We start from the raw sequence: 18,224 nt of genomic DNA, 5'->3' as shown, positions 1-18,224 counted from the left end.
GCGTCAAAGTGCAAACAAAAACATACTATTTTGTTACGCATCTTTGCGTTCTAACTAGAGATTTGTTTAGTATTCAGTTGATAGTGGAGAGCACCTAATGGGCTAGGAACGCCGCTAAGAGATGATGACTTTTAAGGAGTGGGAAGTTCTTATGTGTACAATGTTGTATTTCAAGTAAAGGTCTTAGTTACCAGTTAAATGGTCTCTTCTTCTTTCTGTTGAAGACCATGTATTGCATCCTCCCTCCCTTTAATAGTTTTTATACATGGTGGCATGGGTTTATCACAGTTTCCTTAGGATTGTTAGAAGATTTCCATGGCTGAGGTTGGGCTTTTCAGGCTAGCCTTGGAAAGACCATGGACAGTAGGTTAAGGGGGGTAGTTATCAAGCCGTCTACTTTTCTGGCTTCGCCGGCCCAATACGTCCGCCTAAGCTCGCCTACCTTCGCCGCCGCGGACCTTGAATACGTTCGCCTAAGTTATCAAATAAAGCTGTCAAAAAGCCGCGGGGCGATGAGCAGCGGACTGTGACAGTTATCACTCATCCGATCTCGCTGCCCTTCGCCTTTTTCCCAGCTTTATTGCTAGCCTGTCACTAAGCACTCACACTAAACTACACTGTTCTACCCCCTATACCGGCGCCCCCGGAGGCCCCCGCAACTAAATAAAGTTACTAACCCCTAAACCGCCGCTCCTAGACCCTGCCGCAAGTCTTATAAATGTATTAACCCCTAAACCGCCGCTCCCGGACACCGCTGCCACCTACATTATACCTAGTAACCCCTATCCTGCCCCCCCTATACCGTCGCCCTCTATTATAAAATTATTAACCCCTATCCTGCTGATCCCGCACCTCTCCGCAACTAAATAAATAGTTTAACCCCTAAACCGCCGCTCCATGAACCCGCCGCAACCTATATTAAACCTATTAACCCCTATCCTGCCCCCCCTACACCGTCGCCACCTATAATAAATTTATTAACCCCTATCCTGCCCCCCACTACGCCGCCGCCACTGTAATAAAATGATTAACCCCTAAACCTAAGTCTAACCCTAACCATAACGCCCCCCTAACTTAAATATTAATTAAATAAATCTAAATAAATTAACTCTTATTAACTAAATGAATCCTATTTAAAACTAAATACTTACTTATAAAATAAACCCTAATATAGCTACAATATAAATAATAATTATATTCTAGCTATCTTAGGATTTATTTTTATTTTACAGGTACCTTTCAATTTATTTTAACCATGTACAATAACTATTAAATAGTTATTAACTATTTAATAGCTTACCTAGCTAAAATAAAGAGAAATGTACCTGTGAAATAAATCCTAACCTAAGTTACTATTACACCTAACACTACGCTATACTTTAATAAATTATTCCTATTTAAAAATAAATACTTACCTGTAAAATAAACCCTAAGATAGCTACAATATAATTAATAATTATATTATAGCTATCTTAGGATTTATATTTATTTTACAGGTAACTTTGTATTTATTTTAGCTAGTTAGAATAGTTATTAAATAGTTATTAACTATTTAATAACTACCTAGCTAAAAGAAATACAAAATTACCTGTAAAATAAATCCTAACCTAAGTTACAATTAAACCTAATACTACACTATCATTAAATTAACTAAATAAACTACCTACAAATAACTACAATTAAATACAATTACATAAACTAACTAAAGTACAAAAAATAAAAAAAGCTAAGTTACAAAAAATAAAAAATTAAGTTACAAACATGTAAAAAATATTACAACAATTTTAAGCTACTTACACCTAATCTAAGCCCCCTAATAAAATAAAAAACCCCCCCAAAATAAAAAAAATCCCTACCCTATTCTAAATTAAATAAATTTCAAAGCTCTTTTACCTTACCAGCCCTTAAAAGGGCCATTTGTGGGGGCATGCCCCAAAAAGTTCAGCTCTTTTGCCTGTAAAAGAAAATTACAACCCCCCCCAACATTAAAACCCACCACCCATATACCCATACCATACCCCCCAACATATAACCCAAACCCCCCTTACAAAAACCTAACACTAATCCCCTGAAGATCATCCTACCTTGAGTCGTCTTCACTCAGCCGAGCCACCGATGGAACTGAAGAGGACATCCGGAGCGGAAGAAGTTAATCCTCCAAGCGGCGCTGAAGAAATCTTCCATGATTGGATCAGCCAATCGGATTGAACTTGAATCTGATTGGCTGATTCCATCAGCCAATCAGATTTTCCTACCTTAATTCCGATTGGCTGATAGAATCCTATCAGCCAATCGGAATTAAGGTAGGAAAATCTGATTGGCTGATGGAATCAGCCAATCAGATTCAAGTTCAATCCGATTGGCTGATCCAATCAGCCAATCAGATTGAGCTCACATTCTATTGGCTGATCGGAACAGCCAATAGAATGCGAGCTCAATCTGATTGGCTGATTCCATCAGCCAATCAGATTTTTCCTACCTTAATTCCGATTGGCTGATAGAATCCTATCAGCCAATCGGAATTGAGGGGACGCCATCTTGGATGACGTCCCTTAAAGGAGCCGTCATTCGTCGTAGTCCGTCGGTGAAGAAGGTGGTTCCGCGTCGGCGGAAGGAAGATTCAAGACCCGGCTTGGAAGATGACTTCGCCCGGATAGAAGACCTCTTCAGCGCCTCTTTGAAGATGACATCGGCTGGATCGAAGACTTCTTCAGCGCCGCCTGGATGATGACTTCATCGGATGGAAGATTTCTTCAGCGCCGCTTGGAGGATTAACTTCTTCCGCTCCGGATGTCCTCTTCAGTTCCATCGGTGGCTCGGCTGAGTGAAGACGACTCAAGGTAGGATGATCTTCAGGGGATTAGTGTTAGGTTTTTGTAAGGGGGGTTTGGGTTAGATTAGGGGTATGTGGGTGGTGGGTTTTAATGTTGGGGGGGGTTGTATTTTTCTTTTACAGGCAAAAGAGCTGAACTTTTTGGGGCATGCCCCCACAAATGGCCCTTTTAAGGGCTGGTAAGGTAAAAGAGCTTTGAAATTTATTTAATTTAGAATAGGGTAGGGATTTTTTTTATTTTGGGGGGGTTTGTTATTTTATTAGGGGGCTTAGATTAGGTGTAAGTAGCTTAAAATTGTTGTAATATTTTTAACATGTTTGTAACTTAATTTTTTATTTTTTGTAACTTAGCTTTTTTTATTTTTTGTACTTTAGTTAGTTTATGTAATTGTATTTAATTGTAGTTATTTGTAGGTAGTTTATTTAGTTAATTTAATGATAGTGTAGTATTAGGTTTAATTGTAACTTAGGTTAGGATTTATTTTACAGGTAATTTTGTATTTCTTTTAGCTAGGTAGTTATTAAATAGTTAATAACTATTTAATAACTATTCTAACTAGCTAAAATAAATACAAAGTTACCTGTAAAATAAATATAAATCCTAAGATAGCTATAATATAATTATTAATTATATTGTAGCTATCTTAGGGTTTATTTTACAGGTAAGTATTTATTTTTAAATAGGAATAATTTATTAAAGTATAGTGTAGTGTTAGGTGTAATTGTAACTTAGGTTAGGATTTATTTCACAGGTACATTTCTCTTTATTTTAGCTAGGTAAGCTATTAAATAGTTAATAACTATTTAATAGTTATTGTACATGGTTAAAATAAATTGAAAGTTACCTGTAAAATAAATATAAATCCTAAGATAGCTAGAATATAATTATTATTTATATTGTAGCTATATTAGGGTTTATTTTAAAGGTAAGTATTTAGTTTTAAATAGGATTCATTTAGTTAATAAGAGTTAATTTATTTAGATTTATTTAATTAATATTTAAGTTAGGGGGGCGTTAGGGTTAGGGTTAGACTTAGGTTTAGGGGTTAATAATTTTATTACAGTGGCGGCGGCGTAGTGGGGGGCAGGATAGGGGTTAATAAATTTATTATAGGTGGCGACGGTGTAGGGGGGGCAGGATAGGGGTTAATACATTTAATATAGGTTGCGGCGGGTTCAGGGAGCGGCGGTTTAGGGGTTAATACATTTATTATAGTTGCGGTGGGCTCCGGGAGCGGCGGTTTAGGGGTTAATATGTATAGAGTAGCTTGCGGTGGGCTCCGGGAGCGGCGGTTTAGGGGGTAATAACTTTATTTAGTTGCGGCGGTGTAGGGGGGGTCAGATTAGTGGTGTTTAGACTCGGGGTACATGTTAGGGTGTTAGGTGTAGACAGCTCCCATAGAAATCAATGGGATGTCTGTCAGCAGCGAACTTGTACTTTCGCTATGGTCAGACTCCCATTGATTCCTATGGGATCCGCCGCCTCCAGGCTGGCGCTTTGAAAACCAGGTGCGCTGGGCCGTAAAAGTGCCGAGCGTACCTGCTAGTTTTTTGATAGCTAGCAAAAGTAGTGAGAATGTGCCGCACTTGTGTGCGGAACATCTGGAGTGACGTAAGAATCGATCTGTGTCGGACTGAGTCCGGCGGATCGAAGTTTACGTCACAAAATTCTACTTTTGCCGGTCTCGAGCCTTTGATAACTAAGGCGAATCAGCCTCGCCACAAATACGCTGCGGAATTCCAGCGTATTTGAGGTTGACGGCTTGATAACTAGGCCCCTAAGCCTCCCCTTGGTGTGTGTTTTTCTTACAACCTAGCAGTTCAAAAACCTCTAAAAGGGACAGTTTACTTGAAAAAGTTTATTGTTAAAAAAGATAGAGAATCCTCTTATTTCCCATTCCCCAGTTTTGCAAAACCAACACGGTTATAATAATATACTTTTTATCTCTGTGATTACCTTGTATCTAAGCCTCTGCAGACTGCCCCCTTATCTCAGTCCCTTTGACAGACTTGCATTTTAACAATCAGTGCTGACTCCTAAATAACTCTATGGGAGTAAGCACAATGGTATCTCTATAGCACACATGAACTAGCACTGTCTAACTGTGAAAAACAGTAAAAATTTACTGAAATAAGAGGCGGTTTTCAGAGATTTAGAAATCAGTTTGAGCCTATCTAGGTTTAGCTTTCACAAAGAATACCAAGAGAACAAAGCTAATTGGATGATAAAAGTCATTAGAAAGTTGTTTAAAATTGCATGCCCTATCTGAACCATGAAAGTTTCATTTTGACTAGGCTGTTAATTTAAAGGTTGGTATACTTGTGCCCTCTGAACCCAGGAGGTCACAACTTGATTGTAGTCAGAGAGTGATGGCCAGGCTCAATTGTGAGGGGCAGATAGTGAAGGTGGTAGCCTAGGCAGAGCTAAGCCTTGGTGCAGTCCGCATTTGGGCCGCTTATCTCTTGTAGTATGAGGAGCTAGAGACTCACCTGCTGCTATCTGAATTAAAGTAAGTTTAATCAGTTAATATTTGTTTACCTAATAAAAGTATGTTTTCTGCATTCTTGCCTTTGGGGCCTATTTATGAAAAGTCATTGCGGATCATGTCCAACAGACCTCGCTGAATGCGGAGAGCAATACGCTCTCCGCATTCAGCATTGCACCAGCAGCTCTTGTAAACTGCTGGTGTCAATCAACCCGATCGTATTCGATCAGGTTGAACTGTGGCAACCTCTGTCCGCCTCCTCAGAGCAGGCGCACAGGTTATGGAGTAAAACTGGTGTTTCTGGCGAGATTGAAGGCTCGCCAGACACACAGGACTTCAAGCTCCATAGGGCACTTGATAGATATGCCCCTTTGTGTGTTTTGTTTAGGGGGGTCAAAGGGGATGTGTATATAGCAACCTAAGTGAGGGGTAGCTACCTGGCAGGGACTAAAAGTAATAATTTAATCTATTATGAACCATTCTACCATCTTCAACTGATGTGCAAACGGATGTGCAAACTGATGTGCAAACTGATGTGCAAACGGATGTGCAAACGGATGTGCAAACTGATGTGCAAACGGATGTGCAAACTGATGTGCAAACGGATGTGCAAACTGATGTGCAAACGGATGTGCAAACGGATGTGCAAACTGATGTGCAAACGGATGGATTTCAATACTGAATGCTTAAAAGTTTGCCATTTTTTCAAACAGTCAACTATTAATCATTTTCACAACAAAACAGATTTATGGACATTTATTTTCTATGTACAGTCTCTGTAGCTATGAACTCCATATACATAATACAGGAAACAGCTAATCCTGGCAAAAAGTATAATATATTTAAAATATCTAAACATCTTAAGAGTATTATGGTTTATATGGTTACACTCATCTATATAAAATCCATTATAATATAAATATGCATGAAATAATTGTGCATTATGTCTTTTTTTGCAGATATGATTTTCCAAACAAACAAATGCACATTCAAGAGAAAAGCAAAAATTACAGAAAAATAGACAGAATATCTTTGAAAATGACAACAAAACGAGCTTCCATATGATTTTTTTTTATTACTAATTTTTATTTGACATACTTTTATAAATGTACTGTATATATATATATATATATATATATATATATATATATATATATACAGTATTTTACAAAGGTGAGTACACCCCTCACATTTTTGTAAATATTTTATTATATCTTTTCATCTGACAACACTGAAGAAATTACACTTTACTACAATGTAAAGTAGTGAGTGTACAACCTGTATAACAGTGTAAATTTGCTGTCCCCTCAAAATAACTCAACACACAGCCATTAATGTCTAAACCGTTAGCAACAAAAGTGAGTACACCCCTAAGTGGAAATGTCCAAACTGGGACAAAAGTGTCAATATTTTGTGTGGCCACCATTATTTTCCAGCACTGCCTTAACCCTCTTGGGCATGGGGTTCATAAGAGCTTCACATATTGCCACTGGAGTCCTCTTCCACTCCTCCATAACAACATCACAGAGCTGGTGGATGTAAGAGACCTTGCACTCCCCCACCTTTCATTTGATGATGCCCCACAGATGCTCAATAGGGTTTAGGTCTGGAGACATGCTTGGCCAGTCCATCACCTTTACTCTCAGCTTCTTTAGCAAGGCAGTGGTCGTCTTGGAGGTGTATTTGGGGTCATTATCATGTTGGAATACTGCCCTGCGGCCCAGTCTCCGAAGGGAGAGGATCATGCTCTGCTTCAGTATGTCACAGTACATGTTGGCATTCATGGTTCCCTCAATGAACTGTAGCTCCCCAATGCCGGCAGCACTCATGTAGGCCCAGACCATGACACTCCCACCACCAAGCTTGACTGTAGGCAAGACACACTTGTCTTTGTACTCCTCACCTGGTTGCCACCACACACACTTGACACCATCTGAACCAAATAAGTTTATCTTGGTCTCATTGGACCACAGGACAGGGTTCCAGTAATCCATGTCCATAGTCTGCTTGTCATCAGCAAACTGTTTGCAGGTTTTTTGTGTGCATCATCTTGGGATCTTCTGGGATGACAGCCATGCAGACCAATTTAATGCAGTGTTGCAGTGTATGGTCTGAGCACTGACAGGCTAAGCCCCCACCCCTTCAATCTCTGCAGCAATGCTGGCAGCACTCATACGTCTATTTCCCAAAGACAAACTCTGGATATGACGGTGAGCATGTGCACTCAACTTCTTTTGGTCGACTATGTGAGAACGATAATACGAAATTTAACACACCTGCTCCCCATTCACACCTGAGACCTTGTAACACTAACAAGTCACATGACACCGGGGAGGGAAAATGGCTAATTGGGCCCAATTTGGACATTTTCACTTACGGGTGTACTTACTCTTGCTGCCAACGGTTTAGATATTAATGGCTGTGTGTTGAGTTATTTTGAGGGGGCAGCAAATTTACACTGTTATACAGGCTGTACAATCACTACTTCACATTGTAGCAAAGTGTCATTTCTTCAGTGTTTCACATGAAAAGATATAATAAAATATTTTCAAAAATGTGAGGGGTGTACTCACTTTTGTGAGATACTGTATATATATATATATATATATATATATATATATATATATATATATATCTCTGTAGTAACTTTTTATTAGCTGCCAAAATGAAATAATAAATATGACAAGACCCTGTCCCCAGGCACCAATCACCTTTCTGAGCTTTGCAGTCCATACAGCTTAGCTGTCAAAGCCACCTAATGTTATTAAATACATAAACTTCATATAGCAGCTCAGGTATTTAAAAAAAAAACACTGAAACAAAATTTAAAAAAAAATCCAAATAACAATTGGCTAGGTTATGGCGTTATGGCTGCTTGCTAATTTCGTGTACGTTATTTTCACCGCTCACCTCCCAATAGCGCTGCTATTACAGGTTTGCAAAAAGCAGGCTTGCGCGGGCGATATGGTGGCATTGAGATCCATGCTTCACCCAAATACAAGCGCTGCTTTGACGTGCTTGTGCACGATTTCCCCATAGACATCAATGGGGAGAGCCGGCAAAAAAAAAAGCCTAACACCTGCGATCCCGGAAATAAAAGCTCCGTAACGCAGCCCCATTGATGTCTATGGGGAAAGAAAAAGTTATGTTTAAACCTAACACCCTAACATAAAAACCATGTCTAAACACCCCTAATCTGCTGGGGTTAATAACTGTATGTAGGTGGCCACCTACATATAGTTATTAACCCCTAATTTGATGACCCCAACATCGCCGCCACCTACATAATGTTATTAACCCCTAATCTGCCGCCCCTAACATCGCCGCCACCTACATAAAACTATTAACCCCTAATCTGACACCCTTGACATCGCTGCCACCTAAATACGCTTATTAACCACTAATCTGCCACCCTTAACATCGCCGCCACCTACATTACAGTTATTAACCCCTAATCTGCTGCCCCCAATGTTGCCGCCACTATACTAAAATTATTAACCGCTAAACCTCTGGCCTCCAACATCACTAACACTAAATAAATATATTAACCCCTAAACCTAACGTAACCCTAAGCATAACCCTAACCCTTCCTAACTTAAATATAATTAAAATTAATCTAAATACAACTTACAATTATTACCTAAATAATACCTATTTAAAACTAAATACTTACCTGTAAAATAAAACCTAAGCTAGCTACAATATAACTAATAGTTATAATAGTTTTTAGGTTTTATTTTTATTTCACAGGTAAGTTTGTATTTATTTTAACTAAGTAGACTAGTTAGTAAATAGTTATTAACTATTTACTAGCTACCTAGTTAAAATAAATACAACCTTACCTGTAAAATAAAACCTAACCTGCCTTACACTATCTTACCATTATGTTACCATCTTCAAGACATCTGGCGTGAAGCATCCTCTTCTTCTGATGGTCAACGTAGAATGAAGTTTCCCTTTAAGGTACGTCATCCAAGATGGCGTCCCTTACATTCTGATTGGCTGATAGAATTCTATTAGCCAATAGGAATTAAAGGGGAAAAAATCCTATTGGCTGTTGAAATCAGCCAATAGGATTGATCTTTCATCCTATTGGCTGATCTAATCAGCCAATAGAATGCGAGCTCAATCCTATTGGCTGATTAGATCAGCCAATAGGATGAAAGCTCAATCCTATTGGCTGATTGCAACAGCTAATAGGATTTTTTCCCCTTTAATTGCTATTGGCTGATAGAATTCTATCAGCCAATCGGAATGTAAGGGACGCCATCTTGGATGACGTACCTTAAAGAGAAACTTCATTCCACGTTGACCATCGGAAGAAGAGGATGCTCTGCGCCGCATGTCTTGAAGATGGACCCGCTCCATGCCGGATGGATGAAGATAGAAGATGCCGTCTGAATGAAGACTTCTGGCCTGCTTGGATGAAGACTTCTGCCGGCTTCGATGAGGCCTTCTGCCGCTTGGATGAGGATGGATGTCTGGTCTTCGAAAGCTGTAAGTGGATCGTCGGGGGTTAGTGTTAGGTTTTTTAAGGGTTTATTGGGTGGGTTTTATTTTTATATTAGGGTTTGGGCAATGTAAAAGAGCTAAATGCCCTTTTAAGGGCAATGCCCATCCAAATGCCCTTTTCAGGGCAATGGTTAGCTTAGGTTTATTTAGATAGGTTTTTATTTGGGGGGTTTGGTTGTGTGGGTGGTGGGTTTTACTGTTATGGGGTTGTTTGTATTTTTTTTTTTTACAGGTAAAAGAGCTGATTTCTTTGGGGCAATGCCCAGCAAAAAGCTCTTTTAAGGGCCATTGGCAGTTTAGTGTAGGCTAGTGTTTTTTCTATTTTGGGGGGCTTTTTTATTTTGATAGGGCTATTAGATTAGGAGTAATTCATTTTTATTTTTGCTAATTTTGTTTTTATTTTGTGTAATTTAGTGTTTATTTTTTTGTAATTTAGATAAATGTATTTGATTAATTTAATTTATTTTATTGTAATGTTAGTTTTTAGTGTAAGGCAGGTAAGGTTTTATTTTACAAGTAACTTTGTATTTATTTTAGCTAGGTAATTAGTAAATAGTTAATAACTATTTGCTAACTAGTCTACCTAGTTAAAATAAATACAAACTTACCTGTGAAATAAAAATAAAACCTAAAATAGCTACAATGTAACTATTAGTTATATTGTAGCTAGCTTAGGTTTTATTTCACAGGTAAATATTTTGTTTTAAATAGGTATTATTTAGGTAATAATTGTAAGTTTTATTTAGATTTATTTTAATTTTCTTTAAGTTAGGGGGTGTTAGGGTTAGGGTTATGCTTAGGGTAAGGCAGAGCTTTCCAAACTTTTTATGTTGGTGACACACTTTTTAGACCTACATCATTTCGTGACACAGTAATTCATTTGTACTAGCAAACAGGAGGTTAAACTAACTTGTTTTAAGAGATACGGACACATACATGAATTATATAATAATGAAATGTATTTACAAGTAACAGTATATAAGTGTGCAAGAATTAAAAAAAAAGTTTAATAACACCAATAGCTACTTGAAATTTTAATGGGATGTATGAGGTTTATGGGATGAACACAGTTTCTGAATATTTGGTGGAATATTCGATAAAGACACTCGCATTTTATCATCAAGCATTTTTAAGCTTCCACTTCCTATCCATATAGCAAGAGCAGGAGCAGCAATGCACTACTGGGAGCTAGCTGCAGAAAATAACCCCTCTGACTTCAGCTCAGCGTTTAAGCTGCCGCCCTCAGAGCTCGGTGAGTCCGATTGACTACTGACCACGCTGCAAACACATTGCTCTCCCATTTACTGACTACACATGCAGTCACGAGCCAATTAAGGAGACTACACGTGCAGTCAGGAGCCAATGTGCCGCCAATGGGAATAGTTTCAGTTCCCAATGAGCTGCGCCAATAGGTTAAGATGCTCTGTGTCCCCCTAGGTATAAATCACGTGTCAACCATGTGATATGCGTAGCAGGCAGGCGGAAAGTGAGAAACCAAAAAAAAAAATTAAAAAAATTTGTGCTGAAGCAGGGACACACCTACACACTGCTGCCGACACACTAGTGTGTCCCGACACACAGTTTGGAAAGCACTGGGGTAAGGGTTACATTAGGGTCAGGATTAGGGGTTAATAGGTTTATTATAGTGGCGGTGTGGGTGGACGGCAGATTAGGGTTAATAATATTTAAATAGTGTTTGCGATGCGGGAGGGCAGCGGTTTAGGGGTTGATCATTTTATTATAGTGGCGACGATGTCGGGAAGCGGCGGAATAGGGGTTAATACATTTTTTAAGTGGCGACAATGTCCGGAGCGGCAGATTAGGGGTTAATGATTTTATTTTAGTTTTTGCGATGCGGGAGGGCCTCGGTTTAGGGGTTAATAGGTAGTTTATGGGTGTTAGTGTACTTTGTGACAGTTTAGTTATGAGTTTTATGCTACAGCTTTGTAACGTAAAACTCATAACTACTGACTTTAGATGGCGGTACGTATCTTGTCATTTTAGGCTGTACTGCTAATTTTTTGGCCTCACTGTAAAACTCGTAATAGAAGCGCTATGGAAGTCCCATTGAAAAAGGACTTTTCTTAAAGTGCGGTACTGATGTTGCATGACGGCCAAAAAGGTGTGCGGTATACCTATACCTACAAGACTTGTAATAGCGGCGTTAGTGCAAAAGCATCGTTATGGGTCATAACGATGCTTTTTGAGTCATAACGCAAAACTCATAATCTAGCAGAATATAAATTATGTTTACCGGATAATTTCATTTCCATCGTGGGGAGGAGAGTCCACAGCTTCATTCATTACTTGTGGGAATTAAGAACCTGGCCACCAGGTGGAGGCAAAGACACCCCAGCCAAAGGCTTAAATACCTCCCTCACTTCCCTCATCACCCAGTCATTCTGCCGAGGGAACAAGGAACAGAAGGAGAAATATCAGGGTATAAATGGTGCCAGAAGGATAATATTAATTTTAGGTCCGCCCACCGGAGCAACAAGCGAGAGCCATGGACTCTCCTCCCCATGATGGAAATGAAATTATCAGATAAGCATAATTTATAATTTCTATCTAAAGGGGAGGAGAGTCCACAACTTCATTCATTACTTGTGGGAACAAATACCCAAGCTCTAGAGGACACTGAATGAAAAAAACAGGAGGGCAAATAAGGCAGACCCTAATCTGAGGGCACCATAGCCTGTAAAACCTTTCTCCCAAAAACTGCTTCTGCCGAAGCAAAAACGTAAAATTTGTTACATTTTGTAAAGGTATGTAAGGAGGACCAGGTAGCTGCCTTACAAATCTGCTCCATAGAGGCCTCATTCTTGAAGGCCCAAGAAGAAGCCACAACTCTAGTTGAATGAGCCGTGATCCTCTGAGGAGGCTTATGTCCCACTGTCTCATAGGCCAAGCGAATCATGCTCCTCAACTAAAAAGACAAAAACGTTTAAGAAGCCTTCTGCCCCTTGCGCTTCCCTGAATACACCACAAAAAGAGATGTAGACTGTCTGAAATCCTTCATAGCCTGAAGATAAAACTTCAAAGCACGAACCACATCCAAATTATGAAGTAACCTCTCCTTAGGAGAAGAAGGGTTAGAACACAAAGAAGGAACAACTATTTCCTGATTGATGTTACGGATAGACACAACCTTGGGAATAAATCCCAAACCAGTGCGAAGAACAGCCTTAGCAACATGAAAAACCAGATAAGGAGGCTCATATTGCAAGGCCGCCAACTCAGATACTCTGCATGCCGATGCAATAGCCAACAAAAATAGAACCTTCCAAGAAAGTAACTTAATGTCAAGAGAGTGCATAGGTTCAAACGGAACCCTCTGCAACACCTTCAGAACCAAGTTCAAGCTCCAGGGAGGAGCGGACTGTCTGAAAACAGGCCTGACTCTAGACAGAGCCTGTAGAAAAGACTGTATATCAGGAAGCTCAGCGATCCTCTTGTGCAACAGAACAGATAAAGCCGAAATCTGTCCCTTCAAGAAACTGGCGGCTAGCCCCTTCTCCAGTCCATCCTGGAGAAAGGACAGAATCCTGGATACCTTAACCTTGTGCCAAGGTTATCCATACTTCTCACACCAGGACAAGTATGTCCTCCACACCTTATGATAGATGCGACAAGTGACCGGCTTCCTGGCCTGAAAAAGAGTATCAATCACTCTATCAGAGAACCCTCTCTTAGCTAAGACTAAGCATTCAATCTCCATGCAGTCAGCCTCAGAGAATCTAGATTTAGATGTTGAAAGGGACCCTGTACCAACAGATCCCTGTGATAGGGTAACCTCCATGGAGGAGACAATGACATCCCCACCAGATCCGCAAACCACGTCCTCCGTGGCCACGATGGAGCAATCACAATAGCCGAAGCTTGCTCCTGCTTGATGTGGGCCACTACTCGAAGTAGAAGTGGCAACGGTGGAAAAACGTAAACTAGGTTGAACCCCCAAGGGACTGCTAAAGCGTCTGTCAGCTCTGCCTGGGGATCCCTGGATCGCAACCCATATTTGGGTAGCTTGCAATTGAGTCTAGACGCCATGAGATCTATCTCCGGCGTCCCCCATCTGAGACAAATCTCCGCAAACACCTTAGGGATGGAGAGACCATTCCCCCGGATGGAAGGACTGCCTGCTTAGAAAATCCGCTTCCCTGTTGTCCACACCCGGAATGTGGATTGCTGAGAGTGAGCAGCTGTGGGACTCCATTCCAATATCCGAGAAACCTCCCTCATTGCTAGGGAGCTTCCCGTCCCCCCTGATGGTTGATGTAAGCTACTGAGTTAATGTTGTCTGTCTGGAACCTGATGAAGTTGAACAACCCCAGTAGAGGCCACGCCTTCAGAGCATTGTAGATCGCTCGAAGAATATTGATTGGAAGGAGAGACTCTTCTCAAGACCACCTTACCTGTGCCATCCTGGCACCCCAAACAGCACCCCATCCTGCTAGACTCGCGTCCGTGGTCACAATCTCCCAGGACAATCTCAGGAAGGATGTCCCCTGGGACAGTTGTTGTGGACGGATCCACCAAGAAAGGGAATCCCTCGTCCGAACATCCAGAAAAATCTGTTCAGATAGATCTGAATGATCGCCGTTCCACTGTCTCAACATGCACAGTTGAAGAGGTCTGAGATGGAACCTGGCGAATCGAATGACATCAATGCTGGACACCATGAGCCCGATCACCTCCATACTCTGAGCCACCGAGGGACTGGAGGAGGACTGAAGGGCAAGACAGGTGGACGCAATATTCCTGCATCTCTGATCTGTGAGAAATATCTTCATTGATATAGAATCTATTATCGTTCCCAGGAACTCCACCCTGTTGCTGGGAATCAGGCAGCTCTTTCCTGAGTTTATCTTCCAACCGTGAGATTGGAGTAACGAAAGAAGGGCCGTGGAGTGATCCTCTGCGAGACTGAACGACAGCGCCTGGACTAGGATGTTGTCCAGATAGCGCGCCACAGCAATGCCTCTGGATCTGGCCACTGCAAGTAGTGCCCCGAGAACCTTCCTAAAGACTCTCTGGGCCGTCGCAAGACCAAAGGGAAGGGACACAAACTGGAAATATTGGTCCAGAAACGCAAATCTCAGGAACCTGAAGTGATCCCTGTGGATCAGCACATGAAGGTAGGCATCCTTCAAGTTTATTGTCATCATGAACTGACCCTCTTGAACTAGGGGCAGAATCGATCTGATCGTTTCCATTTTGAACGATGGAACAGCCAGAAACTTGTTTAAACATTTTAGGTCTAGAATCTGGCGGAACATGCCCTCCTTCTTTGGGACCACAAAAAGGTTTGAATAGTACCGTAGACCCCTTTCTGCTGGGGGTACTGGTACAATAATTTAGAGAGAAGAGAGATCCCTCACACAGTCTAGAAAGGCGTCTCTCTTTTCTGGTCTGGAAGACAGATTTGACAGGAGGAATCTGCCCCTGGGCGGATGAGATCTTAACCCTAATCTGCAACCAGGTCTCTGAGAAGAGAGATAATCTGCCCCCTACTTGGTCCAGAGACCGGTCGGGGGCCACCTCTTCATGCCGACTTTGTTTTGGCGGGCTTCTTGTTCTGCTTGGACTTATTCCAAGACTGAGCTGGTTTCCAAGTACCCTTGGACTGATCCACTTTTGCAGCGGGCTGCTGGCGTTGGGCCTTGTCCGCACGAAAGGGACGAAAAGTAGATCCCTTAGGCTTAACCTTTTAATGCTGCAGTAGGAAAGTGCCCTTGCCTCCCATAACCGTGGATATAATCGAGTCCAATCCTGGACCGAACAGGATCTTTCCCTGAAAGGGAAGAGATAGAAGTCTGGACTTAGAGGTCATAATCGCAGACCACGATTTTAGCCACAGATCCCTGCGGGCTAATACGGAAAAACCTGACACCTTTACATTCAGGCAAATAATTTACATATTGGCATCACAAATAAAAGAATTAGCAACCTTCAAGGCCTTAATTCTCTCCTGTATCTCGTCGAGTGGAATCTCCCTCTCGAACATGTCAGACACAGACTAGCACCAATATGTCGCAGCTCCAGCACCTGCAGCTACCGCCGATGCCAGCTAAAGAACAAACCCTGTGTGTTGGAACATCTTTTTTAACATGTTCTCCAACATTTTATCCATGGGCTCTTTAAACGACGAACTATCCTCAAGAGGAATCGTCGTCCACTTTGCAAGCGTAGGGATAGCACCTTCCACCTTAGGGACAGTCCCCCATAGCTCAAGCTGAGAGTCCGGGACGGGGAACAGCTTCTTAAAGGAAGAAGGGGAAAAGGAAGAACCTAATCTCTCCCATTCATTCTTAATAATGTTAGCCATCTTAACAGGAACCGGGAAGGTCTGAGGTACCACCCTGTCCTCATACACTTTATCAAGCTTAGGAATTGAAGGTTCCTCCGGTGGTTTTGGTTCCAGAACCTCGAGGGTAGCAAGCACCTGCTTCAGCAAAAAGCGCAAATTTTCCATCCTAAACCTAAAGTCAGGCTCCTCTGCAGTGGGAACATTAGATGACATGGACTCCGACCCAGAAGGAACACCCTCCGAAGAGTCGGAGTCGTCCTCATCAGTGGACAATCTTTCCAAGATATCCATTGGAGTATAAGAGACGCCGGATCGCCATATATTACCTTACGCTTGCGCTTTGCAGAATGTGGTAAGGCACTTATCACCTTAGAGACCGCCATTTGCAGTTAATCCGCAAAATCTTATGGCCAACGGATCTCTCCCGTAGGAGAAATAGACATGCCCTGGGGCGCTGCATGTGTACTCGGAGATGTATGTAGGGAACGCACCTCACAGGACGGGGAGCCCTCAGAGGTGAATGGCTCAGTAGTACTAGACATCCTTTTCTTTTGAGATGTCGTGACTTTATCAAGGAATGTGGAACATAGTTTAGCAGGCGGATCTACCAGAACTTCCTCACAATAAACACAGGTACTAGACTTAGTTAAAGAGGGAGTACCCTCTTACGCGTCAGAGTCCTCCATAGCTTGTGGCTTTAGTAAGGACTAGTTATAATCTAATAAAAAAGGCACCTTTATAACCTCCAATGGCCGGGGCACTCACCACCTCCTATGACCCGGACCACAGAAACCGTTATGTCTCCTGCGCCGCCGATCAAGCAAGGAAGTCAATAGGGCCCACCCGACAGAAGGAATGCCTTGCAGGACCGCCCCTGCACTATGCACCAAAACTGTCACGCAAATACTCCCGGAAATGAAACTAAAGTCCATTGCCAGAGCCACATCTCACACATATCGCACCAATGACACAACAAACAATATTATGCACAAACGCCCCCTGTACAATAATCCCCCTACCAGGGATATTAACCCTTGATTCTATAAAGATAAAGATAAAAGGTATCACACTGTGACCCTGTCTTCTGCGTTATCATTATGTGTATAAAAAATGAAACAATCTTACCAGAATCCAAGCCGTGGAACAGGAACACGGCCTCTCAAGTGTGACAGTGTAGTAGCATCGCTCCTGACATGGACTTGAGTGTAGAAAGCAGGCAGCGAAACTCGTCAACGCTGATTGCCTATGGAGCTGTTAATCTGAGTCGGGATGGTTTCGCAAAAAGACTCTCCCTGCATCTCTGGACTCTAACTTTCACCCAAGCTCTCACTGAGAGGCTGAAAAAGCAACTTAAAACTCCAGTCCCATTCTGAAGAGTACTACCCTCCATAACAGACTACTCAGAATCTTCCGACACTTCTCTGCCAACCTCCTGTGACAAAAGGCAAAGAATGACTGGGGGATGAGGGAAGTGGGGGAGGTATTTAAGCCTTTGGCTGGGGTATCTTTGCCTCCTCCAGGTGGCATGGTTCTTAATTCCCACAAGTAATGAATGAAGCCGTGGACTCTCCTCCCCTTTAGATGGAAATAAACAATATTTACATGTTTGCAAAGGAGTTGAGAAACTTGTCAAAAAACTAACAAAAACAAAAAAAATAAACCCTCTAAGAAAATGGCATATCATAGGTCTATCAAAAAATATTTTTGCAAGGATTTTCTGAAAGATTAATAAAAGCAAAGTACAGTATCTCACAAAAGTACACCCCTCACATTTTTGTAAATATTTTATTATATCTTTTCATGTTACAACACTGAAGAAATGACACTTTGCTACAATGTAAAGTAGTGAGTGTACAGTCTTTATAACAGTGTACATTTGCTAGTAGTAAAGAGGTGAGATAGACCACGGATTCTTCAATGGTAAAAAAACATTTCTTTATTTAAAGCATTTAAAATTCATGATGGCTTTCCATCAGAAAAAAAACATCACAACTGAATCCCAGAACTTGACTGTCACAATTGCTGACGCGTTTAGGCTGTGTAAATTTGCTGTCCCTTCAAAATAACTCAACACACAGCCATTAAT

The sequence above is a fragment of the Bombina bombina genome, chromosome 9 (genome assembly GCF_027579735.1).
Source record: "Bombina bombina isolate aBomBom1 chromosome 9, aBomBom1.pri, whole genome shotgun sequence".
Taxonomy (NCBI): Eukaryota; Metazoa; Chordata; class Amphibia; order Anura; family Bombinatoridae; genus Bombina; species Bombina bombina.
The sequence above is the reverse complement of the archived record's forward strand: the minus strand, read 5'-3'. Positions refer to the sequence as shown.